General features: G+C 37.1%; 1 long non-coding RNA gene across 1 annotated transcript; it reads right to left on the reverse strand.

Moving 5' to 3' along the window:
• Window positions 1–612: 612 nt before the first annotated feature.
• LOC116669000 lies at window positions 613–12,744 on the reverse strand. Its single transcript, XR_004326358.1, has 3 exons — window positions 12,660–12,744; window positions 3,789–3,793; window positions 613–622 (listed from the first exon to the last, which is right to left on the reverse strand). It is a non-coding gene; the product is annotated as an uncharacterized LOC116669000 (long non-coding RNA).
• Window positions 12,745–15,892: the final 3,148 nt, after the last annotated feature.

The following is a 15,892-nucleotide window of genomic DNA, read 5'->3' on the forward strand; positions in this document are numbered from 1 at the left end:
GCTTCTTTACAATGCTCTGAATCTTGGACACTTAGTGTTTTTTCTATTTGGATAAAGTAATCTACTGGAAATCAAACAGCAGTAGTTGTTATAAGAAAATTCTCTGTTAAATTGACCATTTATCAGTATCTGCTATTTGCCAGATGCTTTATATATGTAGACAGTTAGAAATAAGGCCAAAGTAAATTCAAATTTCTAAATGTTGAAATGTTCAATAAAATAAAAGCAAGATTTTAAAAATCTTTATATACAGTGACATTTGTGTCATGGTCAATACCAAGAACACAGAAAATGTACAATATAAATTCAAACTAAAATGATTTTTTCCTGATTTATCCAGATAATTATTTCACACTTTTTTTGCCTGTAGAGATCCAGACTATTGAACTCCCTGTGTAAAAAGTATTTTACTGTGTTTTAATATTTTAAAAATGTAACCTATTCTGAGATCCATGAAAACCAAAGTATTTAAAAATATCTCTTAAGTCTTTCCTATAAAAGTCAAATTATACCAAGGAACACATTGAAAGTAGTTTACCTGATAATTCATCTATAGGTTTTGTGTAGAACCTTTAAATTTAGGTTCTGTGCTCATCACTAATGCACTACCCAGCATTTTCTTCTCAGACTGTGTTTACACTGTGATGAGCAACACTTCTTTCTTTACTGGGTAACAGCAGGATTCCCCAACAAGGGTTTTGCAGTGAATTGGGAAGATAAGATGAGCACAGGGTGAGCAAACGAAATGAGCAAAGGTGCACGAAACTGAGGCTGCAGCAGGGTGGCAACACTGGAACAACTAGCTCCACAGTGGCTGGTGGGTGGTTGGGGGTGTGCAGAGGTTGAGAGGTGTGGGCTTAGTGGGAACCACGTGCTATCCTGGAAACTGTCAAAACAAGTCCACCGCCTTGCCAGACTGAGAAAATAGAAAACAATGCCAGTTGGCCTTCAGAGGCGATGAGGTGGGAGACAGAGAAGATCACAGACTTAATTACCAGGTGGCAATTTGCACTCTTCCAGGCAGAAGCATCATCTTTGTAATAAACCAGCAGCCTCAACCCAAGGAAGCTATGGAGAAAGAAGAGGGAGTCTTCTGAATGACATGGGTGTAAACAGATCTGGCTGCTTCTTATATCACCAGGAGACAAGGTTTCTGATTGGAAAGAGAGTGGGTCAGGAGACCAGGAAACCCACGCCTGGACACAGTTTTAGTCGGGGTTTTGGAGAGCCCCCAAGGCCCTGCACCTACTATAGCATTTTCAAAATTCAGGGTGATCCAAAAGGGCCTCAGTTTTCTGAGGAGTCCATGCATCCACTGCTGCCACTAGAAAAGACTGGAGGCAGGTCAATGGAGCTTGTCACTCAGTTGTGTCAGGAGAATCTCTCCAGTCTTGTCTTATAGGAGCATCAGCTTTGATGCTAGGGAAAAATACAAAAACACAAAACCTAGTCCTCAAAGTAAGTAAGCCTATGACAGACAAGCAAGGGGCAGTTGGAGGTCCACATAGCTCCTGAGCATCTTTCTACCAGGACCCAACCTATCTCACACACCTCATTGAGAGTGTAGACTGTAGCCTGTTTGGCTCCCCACCTCCTCTTATTCCTGTTAAGGGGCAGGAACACTGGGTCCTCTGGCTGAACCCTCAAGGCAGGAGATGTGAGTGCCCTTCCAGAGACGGTGGTGAAGAAAAGACAGATCTTTCCTTCTTTTTCAACAAAGCCTCTCCAGAGAGGACCCAAAGAACTGTAGGTAGCTCTAAGGCCATTACGGGAGCTACTAGAAGAATCTTCTTCTAGGTCCCTGTCTTTAAAGACAGAGAACCGAGGACTATAGCAGGTGTTAGCTCTCCCTTCTGGTTGTAGCAGTTTCAGGCATTTAAGCTTTAGTGGGAGAGGGAGATGTGCAAACATATTTCTTATCAGGTCAGAGTGGCTAAGGAAAGAAAAGAGGACCATTAAGGGGACCTAATGGGACGAGAGAGGACCCAGTGAGAGAGGACAGAGTAAGTGGGGCTTTAGCCTGGAATCTGGAGAGAGAAGTAGAATACATGCACATCTGAGAAGGCACTCAGCAGAATGTCTTAGTGAAGTTCCTGGGAGAAGGGCACGAGAGAATTTACTTTTATTTGGCCCCAGTGAACATGAAATCTCTAAGGTCTTGTGTACAACATAAACTTCATTGGTTGTCGAAGACTGAAACCAAACAACATATGCTGCGGAAATAACTGGTATAGAGAACAACACACAAGGTTCACTTGAGGGGAAACACTTTCATTTAAGAATTCCGCATCTGTATTTCAAATTCTCCTCCTGCAGGAGACACATGGCTTTGTAGGAGCTGCAATAGAGAGAGAGAGAAGTTTGATCTGTGCCAAAAAGATGAGTTACATAGGATCAAACAGTATTTTTATGTGTTGCCACATTTTTTTTTTAATTGGAGTAGCAAAATGGGACAGTGAAAATGTCTGGACTCAGGAGATCAGGAGCCTCCTCCCAGGTCTGCCATTAATAGACAGACAGAGCTCTTCACCCTCCGTGATGTGTTAAAACTGCTAAAAGATTCCTTTCTGGCCCAAAGACAACCCCTAACTTCTGTGTGTTCCTTTTCTCTTGAAGATTAAAGCTGACAAAGAGAAGTGCAGAAAAAAATTTTCATTGGGGATTTTGTGAATATATGTGCCTTAAGGAAGCATTCTCTATATTTGTTCAGTCATTCATTCATTTAGCTAGTATTTTGCGTCCCCGACATGTGGTACGTACTACGCTGGAACTGGGAATACAACGACGTCGAAAACCTCTCACTTCTCTAATGATGAAAATGTTTTCCTCAGATGTGATTTTTCCTATAATTGTGTCTACAATAGTTTCTAAGTAATCACACAGTTTCATTCATTTGAACATGTTATCCTTAACAAGTGGGGATTAATTTTGTTGTGTTGTTGGCTTTTTTTCTTTTTTAATACTAGGGAGCTATTTTCATTAAATGATCTTAGAAGTCTTTGAAGACATTTCAGAGTCACTTGGTCATTTGTTGATAATCTCTGCATGCTAGATTTACTGTTGCTAGTAAGGACATAGTAAAGAACAAGCCAGGCAGAAGCCCTGTCCTCAGAGACTCATAATCTTGGGTCTATTAAAATATGAGAATTTTAAACTAGTGTGCATTCCCATTTAAACTTTGTTAGCATCCTAGTCAATTGCCCCAGATTCATAAGGTGGCTCTAAAATTTTTCAGGTAATTTTTTTTTCAGTTCAGGACTGTGTTTGCTTATTTAGACAATTTGTGACAAATTGTCACTATTTCTAGCAATGCTGTGAGTGTTGATTTTAAAAAATGAATGTGACCAAGCCACTCTTCCTTCTCCTCTCCAGTTTCCCATCCCTCCCTTCCACTTTCAAAAAATCCTTTAGTGTCTACCCTTTACCTCACAAGAAAATAAACCCTAACTTTCTAGCACATCAGGCAAAGCCCTTGGTGACCAGACCCTGCCTCCTCCAGTCCAGCTCATGCTCTGAGGCTTGTGCATTGTCCACTCAGGCCACACTGATTGCTCTTTCCCGATATAAGTCTCTCCATTCTGGGCCTTTAACTCAATCCAGATGCTCTTCACCCCCTTCCTCCTCCCCGGTGCCTTCACTTACTCCCTGTACGTGGGTTCATCCGTTACCCACACAGTTCCTGTGCCTACATCCACCCTGGGACTTGCCCAGTGCAGTACAATGCCCACTGACACATCCCTCTGCTGACCACAATGGGAAATTTCAGGATGGTGTACAGGGCTGGACACGTAGGCTTCCTTAATGAAAGATGCTTTGAGTGAAGAAATGAATGAATGAGCACACAACTACAGATGACATTCTAGCAGGGAGAACAACACGAGGGAAGACAGCAGGGTGGGTTAGGGACTCTGGCAGGAATTCAGAATGGCTGGAAAACATAATTGAAGAGGGTGAATGGCTAGAGATGGGACAAAAGAGAGAAGCAAGGACAAATGCAGCCAGTTTGATAATTTGGACTTTATCCTGAGGACAATAGTGAATCATTAGGGAAAGAAGTAATTAGATTAGCATTTTAGAAAGAACATCGTGAAGCCTAGATTTCAAAGAAGCAACACTGGGGATGAGGAGATATGTTAGAGTATCTATTGCAGAAAACCAAGGAAGAGCTGGTGATGGCCTGAAATAATTTAGCAGCCTTGGGGGTAGCAGGAAGTGGAAAGAGTCAAGAAATGTTAAGGGGGTAGAACTGTCAGAACTTCGTGGTTCATTGACTATGCATCTTCCGCACTTCAACCAACTGATAAACTTCTGAAGAGCAGGAACTCTGCAGTATACGTCTTTGAGTTCCATTCAGTCCCCTATGGTGCTTACCTACAGATTAGATGTTTGATAAATATATGCTGAATGAATAGATGAATGAGTGAATGAAACTTTATAACTATACACAAAGTGGAGCTGATAAATCCTTACTTTTCAAAATAAAACCAACATGTAACTCACACAACTTAAAGATTTATGAAAGACTCAAAGCAATATTTATTAAGGTAGTCACCTTAGGCCTGAAAGACAAAAGAAAAGGCTAGCTTGGTGGAGTGGTCCTGCTGTCAAAAAAGACAAATATAATCAATTAATAAAATTCCCTATTGTTCTTCAGAAGGAAGGAGACTCTTATTCTAAAGCAAAAGCTCAATTTACACAATTGGTACAAAAAGAAAAGTCTGTGTAACAAGTCACTTAGGATCATATTCCACAGAGATCCCTTGTCCTAGCAGTGTGAAAGTTTACTGTATGCTATTAGATGCTACATCTGTTTGGAGAACTCTTGTCACTTAGATATGTCAGACATGTCAGAAACGATGTTCTGTGCTTTTCATACAGAAAAATCCTGAATACTTTTCAGATTCCCTCCAGAAATATTCTTGTAACTCATAAAATACTGAACTATGATTCCTGAAGTTATAATATAAACCAGCTCACAAAAAGATGTGTCAGAGACAGTGGAGGATGTATGTTATTACAGTTAATCAATAACCCATTACTGGAAATCAGCAATAATCTTAACAGTTAACATAACACATTTAGCCTACATAATGAATGCTCTGATTCTTTCATCAACATTTACTTAATTATTTCCACAATCAAAGCTAGTAATAATGAAAGTTTAAATTTCCAAGTTCAATATTCTGTCAAAAACACTTTCAAATAAGGTCATAATCAACCATACACACAAATAAAAAGCAAAAGTCACAAAGGCTAATCCATCTTTTCCATCTGCATAACTCTTGGTGATAAACTGGGAAAGATGCCTAGATGATTTTTTTTAAATGAAAAAGCTACCACACAGTGTTAAATGAAAAAGTACATTACAAAACCTGATTAACACCGATATGAACCTAACAGAATCAGTTTTCCAAAAAGGGAAAATATCACGTCTATTTTATTTTACCTGCACGATTAAACTTGGCAATGCATTAGTCCAACTCTGCTTGCTTGAAAATATTGAAAAGCATAAAAAGGACCAAAGATGGGGATAGTTTGAACTATGATGTTCACATTTTAATTTTAATTGAAATTTAAATGCTTCACCATTTGAGACCTCAAATTATTAATTTTGTTGCCTTACATTTTTGTTTACTTTTAATTCTAGGTTTTTTTTTAAACTTTTAGCTGGTTAAGTTTTTATACAATGGATAAAATTTAAATGACCTATCTCAATTTTTTTTTACAATTTAACTATTAGTAAAGAGAACTTGAGACTAGTTAATTCAGTGCTTTTGATTTGATAATTTAAAAAAATCATTAGCTACACATCAGGTTAGTGGGCTTGCAAAGACTTTTTTTTTTTTACCTCAACAGACAGTAAAAAATACATTTTATAAACAAGTGTCTTCTGTATAGCACAGGGAGCTATATTCAATATCTTGTAGTAACCTGTAATGAAAAATAATATGAAAACAAATATATGTATGTATATGTATGACTGAAACATTATGCTGTACACCAGAAATGGACACAACATTGTAAACTGACTATAATTCAATAAAAAATAAATAAACAAAATAAAATGTGAAAAAAAATACATTTTACATTGTGACCTAATCCACATCCCTACCAATAAAGAACTGAAACAGGACAGTAGTTCTATGAAACATTGCTTTACTGTGATGCACTGGTGGCATTTTCTGTTCTATTCTTTTTCATGTTTAAGGACCCGCTAAAGCGATGGACTATGGCCTGCTACTTGAAAAACCTCAGTTTTAATCATCCCACACTTTAGAAACAGAGTAATGATTAAAGACTCTAGGGGGAGATGCCTGATTTCGAATCCCAGCTTCACTACCTTCTAGCTCTGTGATTTTGTGCAAGTTCCCATTCTCTTCTGACCCAGCCTCCCCATCTATAAAATGAGGATAACTATAGAATCTACTTCATTGTGAGAATTGGTGTTTACATAATACTTGTAAAGCTCGAGTCAAAGTGCCTGCCTCTTTGTAAGCACTCAGTACTACTACTAGTTTTATCATCATCATCATTATTATTATTTATCAGTCACTAGGTGTCTTCTAAATGTCTGTGTATAATCCATGGTACCAGGCATTGTCAGGCATTCAAAAGACACACTGCTCTCATGACTCATCTTTTATTTGACTGATAAATTGCAATCATGATAAATTGGCTTAGATATCAGTGAGATATAGTGCTTGTCATTTCATCAAAATACAGTGTTTCCCTTTGTTACGGAAACGACAGGCCAGCCAAGAAACAAGCACCACTAGGAGGGTTGGAGTACTCAGATTTATTACGCTGGCGGGCTCAGAGGGGCTTCTGCTCCGAAGCTCTGAGCACCTCCAAGACGTGCACATGAGGTTTTATAGGGTTAATTACAAGTATGGGGCTATTAGCCAATAAGGTTCAAACAACAAAAAGCAAGGAATCAGTACACTGGAGCTTATCAATTTGGAACAGATCATGTTACTGACACTTGTTGAGCTTGGATTTACGAGTTAGCTTGTTAGCCCAGTAAACTGACACTAAACTTCAGATTTATGAGTTAGCCCAGCAGAACTTAGATCAGTAAACCGACACTTATCACACTTAGATTTGTGACTTAGCTCATTAGCCCAGCTGGGCTTTTCCTTCACACCTTGGTTTAAAAACAAAAGAATTCAAGTTCCATATAAATAACAAATAGCTACCCCTCAGAGTTAAAGAATAATTTTATCACAGAGGGTGCTTGTCAACCTCATCAAGTCTCTCTGAAAGGAGATTCCAGTGTTTGAGATTCATTTTCAGATGGTGTTTACAGTCTCTTCCTCTGGTGAGAAAATCTGTTGTAATAAGACATTTGAAATCTTGATCAATGTCCTTAGAATGTTCACTCATACAGGTTTACACAGCTTGAAGCACCATAATTGATATCTACAGAATTTATTATATTATAAAACAATGACTCTTCCCTATTTTTTAGAATGTCACAGGAAGAAAAAAAGATATTTTTCTTCTAAAGTCATAACCTTCAAAACAGACATTCAGAACTTTATTACTTAGCACCTATATTAGCAATAGTGTCAAATTCTTTACAAGATGAAGATGGAAAAAAAGTAATTCCAGAATTCTAAATTGTGTATTAGTGTTGTTATTTTTATTTTGGTATGACAGATGGGGTCTTTTGTTACATCATTTTGATTTTATTAACTTTTTGGCCAAGTATATTAAATAGCTCTTGTTAGAATAGAAACTCCATAATGAAAAGTGTGGGAAAAAAGGAACCCTCCTGCACTGTTGGTGGGAATGTAAATTGGTGCAGCCACTATGGAGGACAGTAGGGAGGTTCCTTAAAAAACTAAATATAGACTTACCATATGATCCACCAGTCCCAGTCCTGGGCATAGATCTAGAGAAAACTATAGTATTTGAAAAGCATTTCAATGTTTACAGCAGCACTATTTACACTAGCCAAGACATGGAAACAACCTAAATGTGCATTGACATATAAATGGATAAAGAAGATCACACACACACACACACACACACACACACACACACACACAGAGGAATATTACTCAGCCATAAAAAGAATGAAATAATGTCATTTGCAGCAACATGGATGGACCTAGAGATTATCATCCTAAGTGAGGTAAGTCAGAGAAAGACAAATATCACATGATGTCGCTTATATATGGAATCTAAAAAACAACAACAACAAAATACAAACCAGAAATAGACTCTTGGACATAGAAAATAAACTGTGGTTACCAGGGGGGAAAAGTGGGGGGAGGGGTAGATTAGGAGTTTGGGATTAACAGATACACATTACTGTATATAAAATAGACAAACAACAAAGATCTACTATATAACACAGGGAACTATATTCAATTTCTTGTAATAAGCTGTAATGGAAAAGAATCTGAAAATATATATACATATGTATATATATGTATAACTGAATTGCTTTGCTGTAGACCTGAAATTAACATTGTAAATAGACTGCAGTTCAATAAAAGATAAGAATTAAAATTAAAAAAAAAAAGAAAAAGACTCCATAATGATACTACAATTCTGAGTACTATTTCCTGAACTGTTACCCGAATTGATTTCTAGATGCTTAAGGCAGCCAAAGAGTTATGGTAAAAATCATACTAATTAAGAGGGAAACTGGCTGTACTCTGATATCCCTCAGTTTCCACATTTGCTTTTGCTTCTCCGCCAGAACCACACACTTGCTTATTTTTCTTGTAAAGTTCTTTGAGGCTTCTCCTAAGTAGAGTAACGGTGTGATGTGTTAGCAGGGAGCAGTGTGGCGGCATTTTGGGTAGGGTGGAGGAGGACTGTCTGCGCTACCCATGTATGGGCAGATGGAGAGGTCTCCTCAGAGTTTCAAGATTTGGTTATCTTCTACAGTAAAATTGTATCAACAGGTAATGGGATCTATAGAGGTGACCATTCTAGAAATGGTTAATAGCCTGTAGTGTGAGGAGATTTATGAATTCCTAGACCTAAACAGAGAGGATAGGTCTCAGTGAAATAGAAAAGAATGTGTAAACCAAGTAAATTCGCATTATAGTCTATTTGAACATAATTGGTGATGAATTATTCTTTGGGGTTCATTTATTCATTCATTTAAACACTTAGTTGCCATCATTATCCTCAACAATTATAAAAGCTGGCTGAAGAAATGTAAATTGAATCGAGTCTTTCTCCTGCCTAAAAGCCTTCAATGGAAACCCATTGTTCTTCAGCTCAAGCACACCAGTGTTAACAAGTCTTATCAAGTCTACCTCCAGGGGCACTGCAGATGTCTCTCTCCTCCACCTTCCCTAAGGGTCAGCTGGCCTTTGGCTCCCCAAGAGCATAAAACCCTTTTCTTTGAGGAGGCAGTTCCCTCCCCTGCAACACTGTCTTCATAATCTTGGCTAAAGTGATTCCATATATCTTCAATTCTCACTCTAGAAGCCAGTTTTTAAGGGAGACTCTCCTCGATCAGCCCCTCCCTGCAGGGTCACATTGTACTTTAGGTACTGCTCCTTCTTCTCACTCATCCCACTTCAGTCAAGTATCTGTTTCATGTCTGTCTCCCCTGCCAGACTGTCAACGGGATCATATCTCTTCAAAGCTCAGCAACAAGCAGAGTACCTGGCCGAACAGCAGGAGCTCAACAGATCTCTGTTGAAAGAAGGAACGCACACTTATTACGTGCTCAATACAGCCTATTACAGGCTAGCCGATGTGTTGGGTACTGCGTGGACAGGGCTGAGTAGAACAGGGTGTCTGCCTTCACGGGATCAGGCTTGCAAACAAACTGCTACCACAGAGCACAAGCACTTTGAAGGGAAGTGGGTACCAGGTGCCTTGAGTGGAGGGAGGAGGGCAAGCACCAGCTCTCAGAAAACACGAAAACAAGCATTTCCACTTAGCACATGCTGGGCTCTGAACTAAAACCTGTATGACATTACCTCCCTCATTCAACCCTCATGACAATGCTATGTGGTGGTTAAGGAACTTGCCTAAGGCCACAGCCAGTAGTTGAATCCAGCTTATCTAGGTCTTCTACTTCAAAGCAGAAAGCTACGCTTATATACACAACAGCTGACACAGAGTCCCCGTGAATATGATCATCCACTTCACCTTGTGCTGTTAACAATTTAAAAGGGGCCCATAATTGCCAATCTAAAAACTGATTTAAATTTTAAAAATGTTGAATATGCAATACATTCACATGTTTTTTCCACATGTTTTTTGAATAGACAATGCATTCTCACTGTTAAAACATTTAAAAAAATAAGCAGGTTCACTTAGAAGTTTCCCACTACTGTCTCTCATTAGCTCAAACTCAGATTACCAAAGCTAATCCCTGTTGTAAGTACTGCCTACATTACTCCAGAATTTCTTTATGAACATACAAATAAAAATATATATTCTTATTTTGCCCCTTTTTTCTCCTCTCAAAGGTAGCATAACATACACACTGTTCTGCACCTTGTTATTTTCAGTTAGTAATATATATCTTGAAAATCTTTGTTTCATCAGCAAGTCATTCTTTCTTGGCAGCATAGTACTCTACTTCAGGGATACATTACAATTTATTTGACTAATTCCTTATTGATAGACACTTAGATTGTTTTCCAGTGTTTTGCTATTACAAACAATGCTGCAATGAATAATCTAGTACATAGGTCAATTAGCACGTGTGCAAATGTATTTGCAGGGTAAATTCCTAGGAGTGGTATTTCTGGGTCAAAGGACATATGCATGTATAATTTTGACAGATATTGCCAGATTGCCCTCTGTAGGGATTAAATCAATTTACATTCCTACCAGCAGTGGATGAGAGCACCTGTTTTCCTACAGTCTGTCAACAGTGTTAACAAACTTCTGGTTATTTGCCAAACTAATGGGTAAAAAAATGGTACCACAGCATTTTTCTCATTAAAAGTGAGGTTGAGCTTTTTTTTTTTTTTTTTTAATGTTTAAGAACTTATATTTCCTTCTTTCTGAACTGTCTATTCTTATCCTTTGTCCATTTTTCTCTTGTTGGTCTTTTTCTCTGGGTTTGGTAGGAAATTTTTCTGTATAAGGGAGATTAGTTTCTGCCTATGATGTAAATTGCAATCACTTTCCTATAATATTGAGTTAGAAGTTCTGACTGAAATAACAGAACATATATTAGATATGATGTAAACATATTTAAAAGGAGAAGGCAATAAATCATTATTTAAAGATGCTGATATAACTAGATTACTTTAAAAGTTGATTCAAATTAATAATATTAATTGAATACCTCTTGATGCAGGAAATTGAAAATAGTGCTGGATCAAACAAGAAGGTATAAAACAATACACACACATTAAGACCATTTCTATATACTAGGAATAAGAAAAATGTGATGAAAAAGAGACATCATTTACAATAACTACAAAAAAATACAAAGTACCTAGAAGTGATTTTGACAAAGGAAAACTATGACCTACATGAAGAAAAACATTAAACTTTGTCTTCTTTTTTAAAAGAAGACTTGAATAAATGAAAACACAGACTAAGTTATTGGATGAGGAAATTACATATTTGAAAGAGGTCACTTAACAAATCATTTTATAGGTTAATGCCATTAAAGCAAAACTAAATAATTTTAACTTTGAGAAAGTGTTAAATTCATGTATAAAAATGAAAAATCGATATACACATATACACGTTTTCACTCTAAAAAGGGGAGTCATGATGGATTTCACTCTAACAGATGTTAACATGTATTATAAAGCAATAATAATTAAAACAGTGTGGTATAAGGGCAAGATTAAACACTTAAATCAGTAGCCCAGAAACACATCTAACTGGAATAGGAAAGATGTAAACAGGAAGATGACACACAGTTGTCCTTTGGGGATTAATGGTTTCAGGACCTCCGAGGCTACCAAAATCTGCAGATGATAAAATCCCTTATGTAAAATGGCATTTCCATGGGTGCAGAACCGCAGATATGGAGGGCCGACTGTATAATAACAAGAGGTACCCAACATAATTGGGAAAGAAAAATTACAATTCTAATAAGAATTTATGCTTATATAGCATCTACTCTCAGCCTGGCACTCTTCTAAACTCCTCCTATACCAATTCAATTAATTCTTGTTTCAATCCTATGAGATAGATACTACTTAACTGATGAGAAAGCTGAGGCACCAGGAAGATGTAAATAATTTGTTCAAGGTCATACATACAGCCAGAAAGTGGCAGGGCAGGGCTTAAACTCAGACAATTTGGCTCCAATGTCTGTGGTCTTAACCATTTGTAATTAGGATAACTACTAATTTATAAAAAGGAAAAAATAAGAATACAGGCAAAATTACTTTAATAATGCATATTGAAAATCTGCTATATAACAGCATACAGCTTCTCTCATGTAATTCTTTTGCTTTGCTTTCTACATTTTTGTATTATTTGAAGTCTTTTGCAATTATAAACTGTTTTGTAACTTAAAGAATAAAATAAATGGGATATTTTGAATTTTTAAAACATCTTTGACTATGCATGAACTATTTTCCACCTGGTTATCCAGTTGAAATAATATATTATCTATTGTTTCTTCTTTCAGGCATTGATGATCTGTCTTTCTTAAAAGCACATTTATTAATCTTCTACTGTTTTCCCTGATTGAAATGATGGACAAAAGAAACCCTGTAAATTAGGATAATTTGGGACAGTGTGGATATAGAGTCTCAGGCATATGAAAGGTATTAAAAACAGCAGGCTGTTTGGCCAATAGAATTGAATAAAGGTTGTCAAAAAAAAAAAAAAAGGAAAAGTGGAATAAGCTAGTAAACCTTATTATATAAACTTATCAGCAACTTTCATTTATTTTTAATTTCTATACACATTCCTCACACACCCCTGCCACTACTCCTTTCCCACAAGAATATGCAGCAAGGCATTTATAAAGCTGAAACAGTAACTCCAACCCATCACTAATATAGTTTTGTTAAAGACTTCTGTTGTGGGTTTGGACATAAGTTAAAATCTGAAATGAAAAAGATACTTAGTGCTTGTATTCGGTTGTGGGATAGAATTGTCAATAAATGAGGAAATACTTAGGAACATCAAATTCAAGGTTTTTTAAAGCCTCTAAAAACAGTATCTGATTGCTAAGACATTCAACAACTCAGTAAAGTACATGATAAAAGATCTACTGGAAAAGAAGAATGTCTTGACCTCCATCACATCAGAGAGACAGCAGGGTCCAGCTGCTAAATCCGTTAGGTTCTGATCCAGCTAATCCCTATGAAAAAAGCCTCACAATGACAGAATTATCTCTTTCTGTTGTACCTATATGAAAGTATGGGTTGATTTCACTCTTGATTCTTAACTGTGGAGTTTTAATTTTATTTATTTTTTTATCTTATTTTATTTTTTAATGGAGATGCTGGAGAGTGAACCCAGGGCCTTATACATGCTAAGCATGCACTATACCACTGAGCTATAACCCCATCTCCCCAAGCTGTGAAGTTTTTTAAAGGAAACTTTTCTGAGGAAAAAAACAGTAAATTATTCATCAAGTTTATGCCTACTTTGAATGTTGGAACATTAAGATGAGGCAGGCAAAGGTTGCAGAAAGAGCACTGGATGTGGAATCAGAGAAAGGGTGACTCAACTCTGTCTTTGATCACTGTATCTTTTAAATGGTCATGGTTTCCCACCCACTTTGAGCCTTAAATTGCTCATCTATGAAATAAGGCTGTCCTGCATAGTCTCACCTGGAGGGACAACTGAGCCCCTGTATATAAAATTTTAAAAGTTGTACTCTACAACTACTCTACTACTCTATATGCTTTGTATCATGTTTAAGACCTTCTTGTAAATATTATTGTCAAAGTATGTGACTGAGAAAGTTACTTTGTGACTATCCTCTTATGCCATTGCCCTACCCAGGTTTTGCTCCCTCTATCCTGAGCTACTCACTGCCACGCTGAATATTCTAAGCTTTCTCACTCCTTATATTTTGGTACGATAAATAACTTCTTTATTTTAAAACACCCACTAGACTTCTAGAACATCATTCATGCCTGGTTTTCCACCTATTTTTAGTTTCCTACTCTGGATCTTTCCCTTTTTCCAGACCTCTAAATATTAGTGTTTCCCAGCTCACTTCTAAGACTTCTTTTTTAACTCTACATTCATCTCCTTGGTGATCTCATCAAACTTCCATGCTGATGAATACTGGGCTCTACATGATCTCCCCCAGCATAATTTAATTGCTCTAATTTAATCTCCTGTTGTATTTCTCTCCCACTCACTCAGTCAGTTCTATCCCACTGCCCACCTCAGGGGCTTTGCACTTGTTGCTGTCTTCCTTCCACAGTTCCTCCCTTACTTCACTCAAGTTTCTGTCAAATGTTATCTCCTTTAGAAAGTCCTTCTCTTCACCATCTTATCTAAAACTGCATACATCACCCCAGACCTTCTTTCATCCTTTATCCTTTTTGTCTTTTATACATTTATTTGTGTACTTTTTTATTATCTCTCCCCCAAGCAAGGCACAGATTTGACTGTTCACTGCTCTATCTCCAGAGTCTACTGAGGCTCACAGTAAGCAGTGTCATTGTTGAAATGAATGAATAAATGAATGAATGCTGCTTCCCCTGACTGGAATGCCATTAATCTGCCTAATCTCTACTCATCCATAAAGAGCAACCTTAGTATTATCTCCATGAGGTGCCTTTCCTGATTGACCAAGCTGGTTTACTTTCTCCAACTCTGTGGGTTTGTAATAGAGGAGAACAAATCTGACTCCATATTGGATCTGTTCCTTAAGTTTTAACCACTGTGCCCTATTTTCTAGGCTTAGTCTTGCTAGCTCTGCACCTTTTGTAAAACAGCGTTGCCTTTAGCCTAAAATTTACAGGAGAGCCTGTTCTCCAGGCTCTGACCTTTAAGGATGTTAGCACTTCTGCACTTATGTGGAGATGGCAAGTTGCAAAATAGAGAATAACCATGGCCTGACCCACATGGATGGCTGCAAGAACAAAGAATTCCTACGGCAAGAAGTTTGCAGCTAGGAACCACATCCCTTCCCCTATTTTTTGTATAAAAGGAGCCTGTATTCTGACTGAAGCAAGATGGTTCTCCAAGACATTAGTCTGCTATCTTCTTGGTCTGCCGGCTTTCTGAATAAAGTCGCTATTACTTGTCCCAACACCTCGTCTCCCGATTTATTGGCCTGTCGTGCGATGAGCATAATGAGTTTGGACTCGGTAACAGGTTCATAATACCTTCTGGTTAGGTTAAATCCATCAGAACATCTTAGTTGTTTACTTATCTACTCCCCAACCACACTGCTGTGTCTTTTATTGTTCTAATTCAAGGGCATAGCAAAAATCTTGCTGGGGATGAAATTGTGTGGTTTTTCTATAGATTTGGTAATTTTTGAAATAAAAAATCATAAGATAAAGTACATGTTTATTTGTATTTTAATATTATTAATTAAAAACTTTTATAGATATTGATATATTATTGTTCAAAAAGGCTGTCATATGTGTTGCAAATATTTTTTAGCAGTCTTTTGATTTTTGATTATGGCCTTTGTACTTTTTTCATTATTGTTGTTGTTCATCCTTTTCTGTAGTCATATATACATCTGTCTTTTTCTTTTTGGGGTGCTGACTATCCTGAGTTGTTTAGGCCTTTCTGACTAAAAGTTTATATAAATTTTTTTCTCACATTTTAATCTAATTATATATCATAACTTTTTATACTTAATTCTTTAATCAATGTGGAAAGTATTTTAGCATTTGGAATATAAGAGGTAGAGGACTAGTCATCTTCTAATGAATGTTAAATAAGGAGACAGTTCGGATAGAAAACTCACTTTAGCCCTAGTAGTACAGAAAATTAGCTCTACTTGCTT

This window comes from Camelus ferus, chromosome 15 (genome assembly GCF_009834535.1).
Source record: "Camelus ferus isolate YT-003-E chromosome 15, BCGSAC_Cfer_1.0, whole genome shotgun sequence".
Taxonomy (NCBI): Eukaryota; Metazoa; Chordata; class Mammalia; order Artiodactyla; family Camelidae; genus Camelus; species Camelus ferus.